The 15513-nt window shown below is 37.2% G+C and overlaps 1 protein-coding gene across 2 annotated transcripts in view; it reads right to left on the reverse strand.

Annotated features, from left to right (window-relative positions):
- Positions 1-11488: 11488 nt before the first annotated feature.
- The window catches only part of SLCO4C1 (solute carrier organic anion transporter family member 4C1), a 113068-nt gene continuing 109043 nt past the window's right edge, over positions 11489-15513 (reverse strand). Inside the window, exon 18 of one of the 2 annotated variants that reach the window (XM_030325661.1) lies at positions 11489-11509. The gene's annotated coding sequence lies outside the window, so the exon portion shown is untranslated. Of the gene's footprint in view, positions 11510-12456; positions 12590-15513 lie in introns of those variants that run through there. The other variant, XM_030325654.1, reaches the window with a different exon arrangement.

Here is a 15513-nt window from a genome sequence, read left to right on the forward strand (position 1 = left end):
GTCTCCTGAGGCAAGAAAAACAAAATCAAACTATTATGACTTTATCAAAAAAGTATTTCTGTTTTAAAAATAACAGTTTATACTTCTAACACAAAAGAGCATGTTACCTCTAGCAAAGCCAAAGATGTGGCAAATAAGCACCAAGATCATTAGTAATTGCAAATAATTTCTAGGGGAAACACCTTAGCATCTTTTTATTTCCTTCAAAATTTTTGCTTTTTCTACATTTTCATATTTTTAGGTACTTGACAGCTTACACATAAAATCAAAAACACCCCAAGCTCATATTTTGTATTTCCCTAATTGCATATCATTATGCATACATATACCCTCTATCTAAAATGTCTTTAACAAATACAAAGGATCCCATTAATCAGCTAAAAATTCAATCTCATTGGGTATCAAGAGAAATTGTTGCAGTAAAAATACTCTATTTTACAATCAAAAAGGCCCAAGGTAACTGATATTTAGTGACCTAGAATTATTCCTCAGAAATTTTAAATTCTTTCTCTTTTTTTTTAGTGCTTATTTATTTTTGAGCAAGAGAGAGAAAGCACGTGCGTGCAAGTGGGAGAGGGCAGAGAGGGAATCTGACAGTGGATCTGAAGTGGGCTTTGCACAAACTGTGAGATCATGACCTGAGCCAAAGTCGGACACTCAACTGACAGAGCCACCCAGGCACCCCAGGGATCTTAAATTCTTAATGAAGTTTTACAAACCTCAGTCAATTCTTTATTAACTTAAGGACAAACCAACTCTGCCTTATAGGAAACTTCCATGAGCCATGAGAGATAGCTCATTCTAATATTCTAACAGGGCATTTCAATGTTTTCATACTAGGCCTTCTTATCTCAATATTGTTTTTTCAAATGCAGAGATAAAAACTGTTTATAACAGAAAAAAAATTGTCTTCTTATTTATTTTGATGTTAATAGAGGAAAAATGGTTCCTCTCTTAAAGAATGATGACTTTAGGTAGGATTACATGTAGGCACATTTGGGGAAGTTTATCAACCAGTTCTTCAAGGGGAAAGAGGAAGCCTTGATTTGTTTCATGTGGTGATTCCTATGAATTCCCACCATGACCAAATGGCTCACTAGAATCCTTACTCTGAATGAGAAGTTAGAAGAAAATAAGCACTATCACACTGTTACATGATATAAGAACACAGATAGAAAAATGTAGTAAAATGATTAAGTGATAAAGTTTGAGTACTTAAGTATCTTGATATAATTTATGTTTGTTTATGTCCTTTAACTTTTAATAATAGCCCTGTTCCAAAAAATTCCTAAAAATTTAACAGTTGGCTTCAATGTGCCAGTCAGTGCCAGCTCCAGCACACCGTGGTTTGTGAAGAGTGAAGATGTTCAATTCCCAGGACAGAGGCTCTGTCCAAGCACACTTATGTAATCCAGACAAACATATTAACAGTTAAAGATTGGGAAACCAGGAATTTAAGGAAATAATGACTAAATCTACATTTCCCAAAGTATCTATAGCCGACCAATAGTCTAATGAGACATTCCATTAAATAAAGTTTCCATAACTGGATATCAGCTCTAGTTTCTCTTGCTGGAAGGTTACACATTCAGTGGCAGGAATACTGAGACTGGCCTTGGTATAAGTCAGATCCCATAGTGTTGGGTCCATAAATGGTCTCCACTTCTGCAACAATAGCCACTATCATCAAATGCCTAAGACACTAGAAGGGTGGTGGCCCATGACAAAGGCTGATTGGTGTGAACCAGCTGAGTTATTTAGTTTACTTACTTCTAATATCTCCACTCTGATGGGCATTATCATAAGATACAAAGACCTGTACAGTTCATGCTTGCTTACTTACATCCATGAATATGCATTTACCCCATATATCCTTATTCTTGATATTTAAACTTTTCTCCTAAACTAACTGAGGCAGGCATTTGCCACTGGTCAGTGGTCCATACATTTTATTACTTGAAGATACTCTCTATACAAAGAGGATGGCCAAGATCAGCCCCAGAGCTCTGCCTATTTTGAGGATTTTGTATCTTTATTTCTACTCTCTACCAAAGGCACTACTAAGTAGTGTTTTAATACAGCTTTCTTCCATTTTTAGTTTTTATTCACACATTCAGCCAACCCATTCATAACCAAGGCTTAGGCTTGATCTTCCATCAGCTAGTCTTAAGAGATTTCCCAAATGTCTGTGAAGTGTGACTTGAAGGAGGATCAATATCTGAGATACCAGGGAAGCAAAGTGACCAAAAACCTAAAATTTTAGAATTAGTAACCAGACAGGAAGTGAAAATAGCAACTTTAATTACATAGCAGATTAAGTTCATGACATGAGGACAGTCAGGACTCAGATTAAATACTTTAAGTTTCAAAAGAGGATAAACTGGTTTAATAACTGGGACTTCCACAGGGATGAACAGACTTCAGACACGGAAACAATGTGATCAGGAATCTGTTGCTTCCTCCATCTCTCAGATCTTTTTCTCTCTACATTATCTTCTTTTTGAGATGTATTCTTCCCTTTTGGTGACAAATACAACTACCACCATTTGCCCTCATATTGCACTTACTATGAGAAATTCTTTAAATCAAAGTTTCCAAAAATGACTTGATTAATATGGCTCAGGTCACGGACCCATCCCTCAATCAGTTCTTGTGGATAGAGAACGCGAGGTATTCTTACTGACAGAACTAAGAGTGTCGACTTCTATAATCAGTTACTTCAGTTCTGAGGAGAAGTCAGCCACAATCAAAGCAGGAAAAAAGGAGTTGCCCATAAGATACAAGTGTTCTATTATTTAGACAAGAAGAAGTGTTATGAACAATAATGCAACACCAAAATGACTATATACGTTTTTAGGAAATTTCACACCGTCTCTGCCAGTTTGTATCATATTCTTTGGCTCTGCTGAGGGACTTAAGAGTCACAGAGTGTCTCACATTTTCTCTTAAGTCTCATATTTCTTGATGGAAGATAACACCCGAGAGCTACAGTTTTCCTAAAAGAATGAGCATGCCAATAAAATTTTTCACCTCCCAATAAACTGCAGTTTGACTTTGTTTTCTCCCTTACCCATTATCCACTTTTTTTCCTTTTGTACAAATGCCCTCATAACTGATATAGAAATAAGCTTAGAAAAATTACCGAATGTGGTTGTAGTCCTTGTATGAGTTATTGGCAATTTGTTTTCTCTGCTATTTTCCATACAATTTCAAATATACAGACAATACTGTCAGAAACACTTACTGTCCTTTCTCTTTCTTGGCCTAGTTGCTAAGTCACTGCTTCTGGTTCTTTATTAATGTGGCATTATCACTGAAAAGTTTTCATTTTGGTCATCATTGGTAGTGTCACTGCCTTCTTCCATGGAAGCTCACTAAAGTGGCCTAGAAGGCCTTGTTACTAAGTTATAATAGAAAAGGTAAAGTGACTTTGACATTTCATATAATCCAATTTACCAAGATACTCAGTTTGGCAAATCCTTAATGATACAACCATCGACAAGATTGATAGAAGACATTTATTATGGAATTTTAAACCTGTGTCTCAATATTGGATCACAATGACTATAGTGGCTGTAATTAATATTCTTTTTTTTTTATTTTACTTTTTATTTTTTAAAATTTACATCCAAATTATTTAGCATATAGTGCAACAATGATTTCAGGAGTAGACTCCTTAGTGCCCCTTACCCATTTAGCCCATCCCCCCTCCCACAACCCCTCCAGTAACCCTCAGTTTGTTCTCCATATTTATGAGTCTCTTCTGTTTTGTCCCCTTCCCTGTTTTTATATTATTTTTGTTAATATTCTTTAAATTATATTGCAGGTAACAAATCTATTAGATTGTATTCTATGGAAGGTAATTATAAGATGCGTGTATTAAAGAATATTTGTACATTAAAAGCATTATTTTATCAATATCAATGAACTTATCACAATTTTTAAATAGTGATTAAGTGTTCTTCATTTTTAATGACCTTATTTCTGATAATTTAAGATTTTCAAGAAATTTGCAGAATAGGCAAAGTTCACATATGCCACTTATGCAGTTTCATGACCTTCTTCTGTAGGCTAAGGCTCAAACTTAGAGAGTTTGATACAGAACTCACCTGCAGACCCTGAAGCAACAGAGACCATATGGTGCCTTGGAGTTCTCAGAAACCAAGTAATTTTACAATGAGGGGAAAGGTCAGGAGTGAAGGGACTACCTGGAGATGATTAATGGAATGGGATGTCCTCAATATATGACAAACCAACAAAGATATAAACCTACAAGCATCATCAGAACAAAATTAGATAGACAAGAGGTTGAAGGTAGATAGCGCAATAAATGATCTTGTTTAGTTTTCATACCAGTCTGTTTTCAGACTTGGACCTAATGACCCAAGGGGAGGCCAATTCCTCAGGAAGAAGCAACAAAACCATGGTAAAAAAAACACTAGCATCACTTCCTCAAAGAACTATACACTCAGGGAAGACACATACCCAAACATTTTGAGGATAGTTAGATGCAGGATTCAAACTGATATTTATGGATGGATGCACACAGTGCTCAGATCTGAACTCAGCAATCTTGTTCCAGAGGTCTCTGCTTTTAAACATTGCCCTGTATGACTTTTTGCCAAATGAGGAAAGAAATTTCCAAGTCTTCTTCCTGCCTAGTTTCTCCCTCTTGTATTCTTGCATTCTCAAGTAACGACTTTTTCTTTTAGCATCTTTTTAGAAATTCTATTAGATCCTGGATTAAAGGGCAATGTGTAGAAGAGGGAATTAGCAGTTATGAGCAGTTATTTTGGTTCAAGTAATGTGTGAGTGTTTTAAATACATTATTTGACTTCATATCAACTTACTGAAGTGTAGACTGTTTGCTCCACTGCATGAAAAAAAATGCATATAATCATGGGAAAGAGATGACACTCTACAGACAGGCTACCTGGACTGAAATCTTAGCACTGTACCTTCTTGTCTTTATGGAAATAATGGTCCCAAAGATCAGGCACATTGGAATTCATTTACATTTTCTAAGTCATTTTCTTTTTTTCAATATGTAATTCATTCTAAACGCTTCATTTAGAATAAAGGTAGACTGAAAATTGGTCTTTCACTGCTCCACCCAGACCTGTGACAATCAACAGCAAAGGTGGCTGTTGTCCTTATTAGTTCAAAGTATGAGGAAGACAGAAAAAGGCCCCAAATATGTCTATATCTTAATTCCTGAAACTGTCTATAACTTAACTTCTGAAACTGTGAATATTTTACCTTACATATTCACATTTAGAAGGATAAAAAATTTCAGGGGGAGGAGCCAAGATGTCAGAACAGCATGGAAGTTTTTTTGTATCTCATGTCCATGAAAGACAGCCAGATCAACACTAAACCATCCCGCCCACTTAGAAAACTGATTTGAGGATTAACACAAAAATCTGCACAACCCGAACCACACAACTCACCAGGTATACGGTGCTGAGAGGTGAATTAGGGGAGAAAGAAGCCCCGGAGAGCAGGGAGCTGGTTTTGCTTGTGTAGAGAGGAGGGGGGGGGGGGCGGGGAAGTACATGAAAAGAACCTCCCCCAAAAGCAGGTGGAGAGAAAGTGGAAAAGTGGAAACAGCCACAGGGACTGAAATAAAAAGGGAGAAAGGAGAAAGGAGAAAGGAGAGGGTTTAAATTCCATTAAGACTCTATAAAAAGAGAGCACAGAGTCTGAAACTCCACAGCTCAATACCTGGTAGTGTTCTGTTGGGAAGGGCAAATCCCCAGGAACACAGTGGGATCCAGGAAGTCCTAGGGCCACACGAGAGAAGCAGTTCCACTGCTGAAATGCATTTGGTAGAAGCTGTGTATCCACCTGGTCCCAGCGGATCCCAGAGAGCAACCACATTCGCTGGTGCTGAAACAAGGTCCTTAAAGGTGAAGCCTGGTGCCAGATGTGTGTTGTGATTTTCCAAAATCCCTGAAACGCTGCTGCTACATGATCACACAAACTTTTTCTGGGGCAGGCTGGCACTCAGCCGCAGTCTCTGGGCATCAGCTACAGCACAGTTCCATGAACCTTCCTGGGTATGGCCGGCACCTGGCCATTGCTTGGTGAGACCCTCCCCCACAGCATCTCAGCGGGTCAAAGCCGCAGTCCCTCAGAAGTCAGGGGTCGGGAAATGCAGCCGCATCTGAGACAAAACTCAGGAGGGAGGTGCCGCCTGGCAACCTAACGGCTTGGTCACAGACAGAGTAAAAGTGGGGAGTGGACGAAAGCTGGAGATAAAGGATGGGTGTGCGATTGCTGGTCAGGGAGAGCACAGAGTTCCAATACTACAGACCGGAGAGCTGGGTGAAGCCATTTTCACGAGTCCCGCACATGCGCATACACGCCGCAAGCGTCACAACAATTCACCCCAGTAAGCTAAGCAGCGCCATCTAGTGGAGAAAGGCGCTGTTACACTAAGCCCCACCGAACGCGGCCAACCTCACTCTTTAAGAACACCACAAATCACTCCTTCTGCTTATTTACAGATTATAAAGTGCTTCATAGTTTGACTTGAAGGGGAAAAGGATGTAATTTCAATCGTATTTCAGTCTGTTCGTTGGTCCATCTATTCAATTTTCTTTTTTTTTTCTTTCTTTGTCATTTCTTTTGTTTTTCTTCAATACAGAAAGAGAAAAAAATTATTTTCATTTTCAATTTTTATTAAAAATATTTCCTTTATTCTTTCTACTATTTTTTTTTACTTTTTTGTAAATTTTACAAAATCTATTTTACTTCCATTATTTGATGTTATACTATTTCATTTTTTTCATTTTCTAAAATTTTCAAACGTTTTCCTTTTTTTATTTTTCTTTTTTATTTTTTTGCCCTTTTCTTTTTTTCCCCTCTAATCTGTCAAGCACTTTTCAATACCAGACTAAAACCACCTAGGGTCTAGCATCATTTATTTGATTTGTGTATGTGTGTGTGTGTTGTTTATAATTTTTTAATTTTAGGCTTTTTTCCTTATTAATTCCTTTTCTTCCTTCAAAATGATGAAACAGAGGAATTCACCTCAAAAGAAAGAGAAGGAAGAAACAACAGCCAGGGACTTAATCAACACAGATACAATCAAGATGTTTGAACAAGAATTTGGAATCATGATAATAAGAATACTAGCTGGGGTCTAAAATAGATTAGAATCCCTTTCTGTGGAGATAAAAGAATTGAAACCTACACAGGATGAAATAAAAAAATGCTATAACTGAGCTGCAATCTTGAATGGATGCCATGGAGGCAAGGATGGATGAGGCATAGCTCAAAACAGCGACATAGAGGACAAACTTATGGAGAATAATGAAGCAGTAAAAAAGAGGGGGACTAAGGCAAAAGAGCATGATTTAAGAGTTAGAGAAATCAGTGATTCATTAAAAAGGAACAATATCAAAATCCTAAGGGGGCCCAGAAGATGAAGAGAGAGAAATAGGGGTAGATGGGTTATGTGAGAAAAACATAGTGTAAAACTTTCCCAACCTGGGGAAAGACACAGACATCAAAATCCAGGAGACACAGAGGACTCCCATAAGATTCAACAAAAACCAACCGTCAACAGGTATATCATAGTCAAATTCACAAAATTCTCAAGCAAGGAGAGAATCAAGAGAGCAGCAAGGGAAAAAAAGTCCTTAACCTACAAGAGAAGACAGATCAGGTTCACAGCAGACCTATCCACAGAAACTTGGCAGGCCAGAAAGGAGTGGCAAGATATATTCAATATGCTGAATCAGAAAAATATGCAGCCAAGAATTCTTTATCCATCAAGGTTGTCATTCAAAATACAAGGAGAGATTAAAAGTTTCCCTGACAAACAAAAATTAAAGGAGTTTGTGACCACTAAACCAGCCCTGCAAGAAATTTAAAGGGGGACTCTCTGAGGGGAGAAAAGACGAAAAAGAAAAAAAAAAAAAGAGAGACCAAAAGCAACAAAGACTAGAAAGGACCAGAGAACATCACCAGAAACTCCAACTCTACAAGAAACATAATGGCAATGAATTCATTTCTTTCAGTACTCACTCTAAATGTAAATGGATTAAATGCTGCAATCAAAAGACATTGGGTAACTGAATGGATAAGAAAACAAGATCCATCTATATGTAGTTTACAAGAGACCCACTTAGACCTAAAGATACCTTCAGATTGAAAGTAAGAGGATGGAAAACCATCTATCATGCTAATGGTCAACAAAAGAAAGCTGGAGTAGCCATACTTACATCAGACAATCTAGGCTTTAAAATAAAGACTGTAACAAGAGATGAAGACGGGCATTATATCATATTTAAGGGGTCTATCCACCAAGAAGACCTAACGATGTAAAAATTTATGCCCTCAATGTGGTAGAACCAAAATATATAAATCTATTAATCACAAACATAAAGGAACTCATTGATAATAATACCATAATAGTAAGGGACTTCCACACTGCACTTACAACAATGGACAAATCATGTAAGCAGAAAATCAACAAGGAAACAATGGCTTTGAATGACACACTGGACCAATTGGACTTAACAGATATATTCAGAACATTTCATCCTAAAGCAGTGGAATATACATTCTTCTCCACTACAAATGGAACATTCTCCAGAACAGATCACATACTGGGACACAAATCAGCCCTCAACATGTACAAAAAGATCGAGATCGTACCGTGCATATTTTCAGCCAACAATGCTATGAAACTCAAAATCAACCACAATAAAAAAATTTGTAAAGATAGCAAATATTTGGAGACTAAAGAACATCCTACTAAAGAATGAATGAGCTAAAACCTCTGAGATGCAGCAAAGGTGGTCATAAGTGAGAAGTATATAGCAATCCAGACCTTCCTAAAGAAGGAAGAAAGGTCTCATATACACAACCTAGCCTTACACCTTAAAGAGGTGGAAAAAGAAGAGCAAATAAAACCCCAAAACAACAAAGACATGAAAAAATAAATATTAGAGCAGAAATCAATGCTATCGAAACCAAAAACAAAACAAACAAACAAAAAAAACAGTAGAACAGATCAATGAACCCAGAAGCTGGTTATTTGAAAGAATTAGCAAAATTGATAAACCCCTAGCCAGTATGATCAAAAATAAAAAGCAAAGGTACAAACAAATAAAATAAGAATGAAAGAGGAGAGATCACAACCAACACAGCAGAAATAAACACAATAAGAGAGAATATTATGAGCAACTGTATGCCAATAAAATGGGCAATCTGGAAGAAATGGAAAAATTCCTAGAAATATATACACTACCAAAACTGAAACAGGAAGAAATAGAAAATTTGAACAGACTCATAACCAGTACAGAAATAGAATTAGTAATCAAGAATCTCCCAAAGAACAAGAGTCCAGGGCCCGATGGCTTTCCAGGGGAATTCTACCAAATATTTAAGGAAGAGTTAACACCTATTGTCTTGAAGCTGTTCCAAAAAATAGATATGGAAGGAAAACTTCCGAACTCTTTCTATGAAGCCAGCATTACCTTGACTCCAAAACCAGAAAAAGACCCCACTAAAAAGGAGAACTATAGACCAATTTCCCTGATGAGCATGGATGCAAAAATCCTCAGCAAGATATTAGCCAACAGGATCCAACAATACATTAAAAAAATTATTCACCACAACCAAGGGCGATTTATACCTGGGATGCAGGGCTGGTTCAATATCTGCAAAACAATCAATGTGATCCATCACATCAATAAAAGAAAGGACAAGAACCACGATCCTCTCAATGGATGCAGAGAAAGCATTATTACAGCATCCTTTCTTGATAAAAACCCCCAAGAAAGTAGGGACAAAAGTATCATACCTTGAGATCATAAAAGCCAAAAATGAAAGACCCAACACTCATATCATCCTCAATGGGGAAAAACTGAGAGCTTTCCCCCTAAGGTCAGGAACAACACAGGGATGTCCTCTCTCACCACTGTTATTCAACATAGTATTGGAAGTTTTAGCCTCAGCAATCAGACAATACAAAGAAATACAAGGCATCCAAATTGGCCATGGGGAGGTCAAACTGTCACTCTCCACAGATGACATGATACTCTATATGGAAAACCCAAAAATTTCACCAAAAAACTTCTGGAACTGATCCATGAATTCAGAAAAGTGGCAGGATATAAAATCAATGCACAGAAATTGGTTGCATTCCTATTCACCAACAATGAAGCAACAGAAAGATAAATCAAGGAATCAATCCCATTTACAACTGCACCAAACACCATAAAATACCTAGGAATAAATCTAACCAAAAATGGTGAAAAATCTACACTGAAAACTATAGAAGCTTATGAAAGAAATTGAAGACAGAAAAAATTGGGAAAAGATTCCATGCTCCTGGATAGGAAGAACAAATATTGTTAAAATGTCAATATTACCCAAAGCAATCTACATATTCAATGCAATCCCTACCAAAAGAACACCAGCATTCTTCACAGAGCTAGAACAAACAATCCTAAAATTTGTATGGAGCCAGAAAAGACCCTGAATTCGCAAAGCAATCTGTAAAAAGAAAACCAAAGGAAGAAGCATCATAATCCCAGACTTCAAGCTGAATTACAAAGCTATAATCATCAAGACAGTATGGGACTGGCACAAGAACAGACACTCAGATCAATGGAACAGAACAGAGAACCCAGAAATGGACCCACAAATATATGGCCAACTAATCTTTGACAAAGCAAGAAAGAATATCCAATGGAATAAAGACAGTCTCTTCAGCAAGTGGTGCTGGGAAAACTGCACAGCGACATGCAGAAGAATGAATCTGGACCACTTTCCTACACAATAATAAACTCAAAATGGATGAAAGACCTAAATGTCAGACAGGAAGCCATAAAAATCCTCGAGGAGAAAGTGGGTGATGGGCATTGAGGTGGGCACTTGTTGGGATGAGCACTGGGTGTTGTATGGAAACCAATTTGTCAATAAATTATATTACAAAAAAACAAAACAAAACAAAACAAAAACCCTCGAGGAGAAAGCAGGCAAAAACGTCTTTGATCTTTGCCACAGCAACTTCTTACTCAAAATGTCTCTGAGGGCAAGGGAAATAAAAGCAAAAATGTACTATTAGGACCTTATAAAAAAAAAATCTTCTGCACAGTGAAGGAAAAAATCAGCAAAACTAAAAGGCAACCGACGGAATGGGAGAAGACATTTGCAAATGACATATCAGATAAAGGGTTAGTATCCAAAATCTATAAAGAACTGTTCAAACTCAACACCCCAAAAAACAAATAATCCAGTGAAGAAATGGGCAAAAGACATGAATAGACACTTCTGCAAAGAACGCATCCAGATGGCCAACCAACACATGAAAAAATGCTCAACATCACTCATCACCAGGGAAATACAAATCAAAACCACAATGAGATACCACCTCACCTGTCAGAATGGCGAACATTAACAACTCAGGCAACAACAGATGTTGGTGAGGGTGTGGAGAGAGAGGATCTCTTTTGCACTGCTGGTGGGAATGCAAATTGGTGCAGCCACTCTGGAAAACAGCATAAAGTTTCCTCAAAAAACTAAAAATAGAACTACCCTATGACCCAGCAATTGCACTACTAGGCATTTAACCATGGGATACAGGTATGCTGTTTTGAAAGGGGCACATGCACCCCAATGTTTATGCAGCACTATCAATAATAGCCAAAGCAGGGAAAGAGCCCAAATGTCCAAAGATGGATGAGTGGATAAAGAAGATGCGGTATATATATATATATATATATATACACACACACACACACACACACACAATGGAGTATTACTTGGCAATCACAAAGAATGAAATCTTGTCATTTGCAACTACGTGGATGGAACTAGAGCGTATTATGCTAAGCGAAATTAGTCAGTCAGAGAAAGATAAATGTCATATGACTGCACTCATATGAGGACTTTAAGACTCAGAACAGGGGCGCCTGGGTGGCGCAGTCGGTTAAGCGTCCGACTTCAGCCAGGTCACGATCTCGCGGTCCGTGAGTTCGAGCCCCGCGTCGGGCTCTGGGCTGATGGCTCAGAGCCTGGAGCCTGTTTCCGATTCTGTGTCTCCCTCTCTCTCTGCCCCTCCCCCGTTCATGCTCTGTATCTCTCTGTCCCAAAAATAAATAAACGTTGAAAAAAAATTAAAAAAAAAAAAGACTCAGAACAGATGAACACAAGTGAATAGAAGCAAAAATAATATAAAAACAGGGAGGGGGGACCAAACATAAGAGACTTTCAAATATGGAGAACAAAACAAGGTTCCTGGAGGGGTTTTGGGAGGGGGGATGGGCTAAATGGGTAAGGGGCATTAAGGAATCTACTCCTGAAATCATTGTTGCACTATATGCTAACTGACTTGGATGTTAATTTTAAAAATAAAATAGTAATAATAATAAAATATTAAATATTAAATAATTAAAATAAAAAACAAAAGAAGGATAAAAAATTTGAGAGTTTATTCTAGTTTATCCAGGTATTTCCCTATATAAATTCTAAAATTCAGAGAACCTTTCTGGTTGAGTCACAGAGAGGAGACGTTGCTGGCTTTGAAGATGGAGGAAGGGAATCACAAACCACAGAACGCAGCTGGACTCTAGAAGGTGGAGAAGACAAGAAAGTGAATTTTCCAGGTTCACTAGAGTCTCCAAAGTATACCAATGCAGTGAGACTGATGGATTTCTAACCTACAGAACTGTAAGGAAATAAATATGTGCCATTTTGAGCCACTAAAGTTTTGCTGATTTGTTATAGCAGCAATAGAAAAACAATGCAAAAGTTAAAAGGAAAGGTACAACTTTCAAGTTCACAGCATTGCCAGCAGTAATCATAGAAAGAAAATTATTTATATTTTTTGTTTACTTTTAGAAAAATGAAACTCAAAGAAGAAAATCTTACCAGCTAAGAAAGGGTATTGTGTATATCTATTTATATGTGTAATTACTGCTCTTTCATTCAATTGTAGAGAAGAATCAATTATATACTAAATATTTTTTTGTTTAACTTGCTTAGAAGAAAACCGTTCAGCTATTATTATCTTTTAAATTTGTCCAGGTTTGGATGCATTAAAAAACTGGAGGCATTACTCTTCCAAGTAATTTTTATTTTTAATGTTTATTTTGGAGACAGACCGCCAGCAGGAGAGAAGCAGAGAGAGAAGGAGACAGATAATACTAAGCAGGTTCTGCGATGTCAGCACAGAGCCTGCTGCGGGGCTCGAGCTCACAAATTGTGAGATCATGACCTGAGCCTAAACCAAGAGTCGATGCTTAACCAATTGAACCACCCAGGTGCCCTTCAACTAATTTTTAAAATAAGAAACATCAAGATTCATTTTTAAACTAACTCAAAATTACTAGCTATTAAAGTTATTTAAAATACAGTAATGATACCAGGAAGAATTTTGATATGCATGAAGACATTTATTAGCCATTTACCATTACTCTAGTTTGTGCTATACTCTGATGTCTTCAGGTTTAACAGCCTCCTGCTGTCCTTATAGCAAAGTATCCAATTGTGTAGACACAGAGTATATCAGGTCATAAAGGCAGGTCAGGTCATAAAGGGAGAAGCACTTACTTTAGCAAATTTTAGTGTTCTCTGCACTCCGTTTCAAGCAAAAACTAAATATGCAAAAACACAATTTTGCTTTTTATGGAAGCTTTTTTATGATCATTATTAAGGTCCCTAGTTAAAATCTCCTTAGGCTCTACCCTCTCTCTTTAAAAATAAAAAATATCTTCTGTAATTTGTGTGTTATTATTGTAACAACTTGAAAATAAATAATGACAATGTATAATCTCCTTCTGTTAATTAAAACACAAACCGGTTTCATGAAAACATCTCTTCTCTTGGGCGGGGGGTGGGGATGGGGGTGGGGGAGACAAAACAACCTCATCCAGAATTTCTATTATTGATCCTTTCTCTTTAAAACCAAAGGAAATCACATACAATAAAAGACAAAAATATTTTACATTTTTCATTTTCCCTTATATGTTTATATTTTTCATTTCATTTCAAAATGTTAGAATAAATTTTTATTTACAGCAGGGAAAATAGAAATCTTGGTGAGAGAATTTTTAAATTTAGATCTTGAAGACTAGGCTTTCAGCAGATGGGAGGGGAAAATTGCAGAAAACAGCTTTTAAAAAATAGATGATTATGATAAGAGTTTCAATTTACTGATTACCTACTTTGCTCCAGTATATTGCTTTGTCCTTTAATTTTATTACACTTACTATTTTTTTTAGAACAGAAAAAGTTAAGTGAAATTATATCCATTTTACAAATTAGGAAACTGAGGTTATGATAACAGTAAAAGGCCACCCAGGATCACCAATCAAGTATTTGAATTATACATTTAACAAGCAAAGATGTAATCCAGATCCACTTGATAGTAAACACAAATGTGCTTTGCACTGTGAAAGATGAGATCACTTCTTATCAGTTTATAGGCATTTTCTGTTTTTTGGGAGAGACAGACACTGTGCCATTGTGATATAGTCTCCCATTAAAATAAATCTTTTTAGGGGCGCCTGGGTGGCTCAGTCAGTTAAGCATCCGACTTCAGCTCAGGTCATGATCTCACAGTCCGTGAGTTCAAGCCCCGCGTAGGACTCTGTGCTGACAGCTCAGAGCCTGGAGCCTGCTTTGGATTCTGTGTCTCCCTCTCTCTCTGCCCCTCTGCTGTTTATGTTCTGTCTGTCTCTGTCTCAAAAATAAATAAAAAAACATTTAAAAATAAATAAATAAATCTTTTTAAATATAAAATATTTTCTTAAAAAATTATAGAGTAAACATGAGTATAGAGGATATGCAGATATGGTCAAAATTGTGATGGTGATACACTAGTTGAGAAGTCTGGGCTACACTGCAATATGTTGAGCCATTCAAAGCATCCCATCCCCCTTGACATTCAGTGCTCTACATCAGTCATAGTTATATAAAGTCTAAGATGGCGCCTGGCCTCTAAAATGAGACAGTTCAGCTTCAGTCAACTTCATTCCAAATTTAACTCCTGGGGACACCTGGATGGCTCAGTCAGTTAAGCATCTGACTTCTGTTCAAGTCATGATCTCATGGCTCGTGAGATCCTTGATCACGAGGTCAAGCGCCATGTCAGGCTCTGTGCTGACAGCTTGGAGCCTGAAGCCTGTTTCGGATTCTGTGTCTCCCTCTCTCTCTCTCTGCCCCTTCCCTGCTCCTGCTCTGTCTTCCCTTCTGTCTCTCAAAAATAAATAAATGTTAAAAAAATAATAATAACTCCTGACTTGTCTTGACACAAGAAAAGTCTTTGATAAACTGAACGTGTCCTAAATTTATAAATCATTGGTCAGGATGCTATTGCAAACATTCAAGAAATTAGCTCTGTTCTGCCACTAAATATTTCTGTGGACTCTGAAGTTCTAAGCATTTTTTGGAGACTCAGCATTCAGGGATGAGATCCTCTAATACTCCATATTAGACTTAATGTTCTAAATCATGGAATCAACACAGATCATCGATTTTTGATCATAGGAC

This window comes from Lynx canadensis, chromosome A1 (genome assembly GCF_007474595.2).
Source record: "Lynx canadensis isolate LIC74 chromosome A1, mLynCan4.pri.v2, whole genome shotgun sequence".
Classification (NCBI taxonomy): domain Eukaryota; kingdom Metazoa; phylum Chordata; class Mammalia; order Carnivora; family Felidae; genus Lynx; species Lynx canadensis.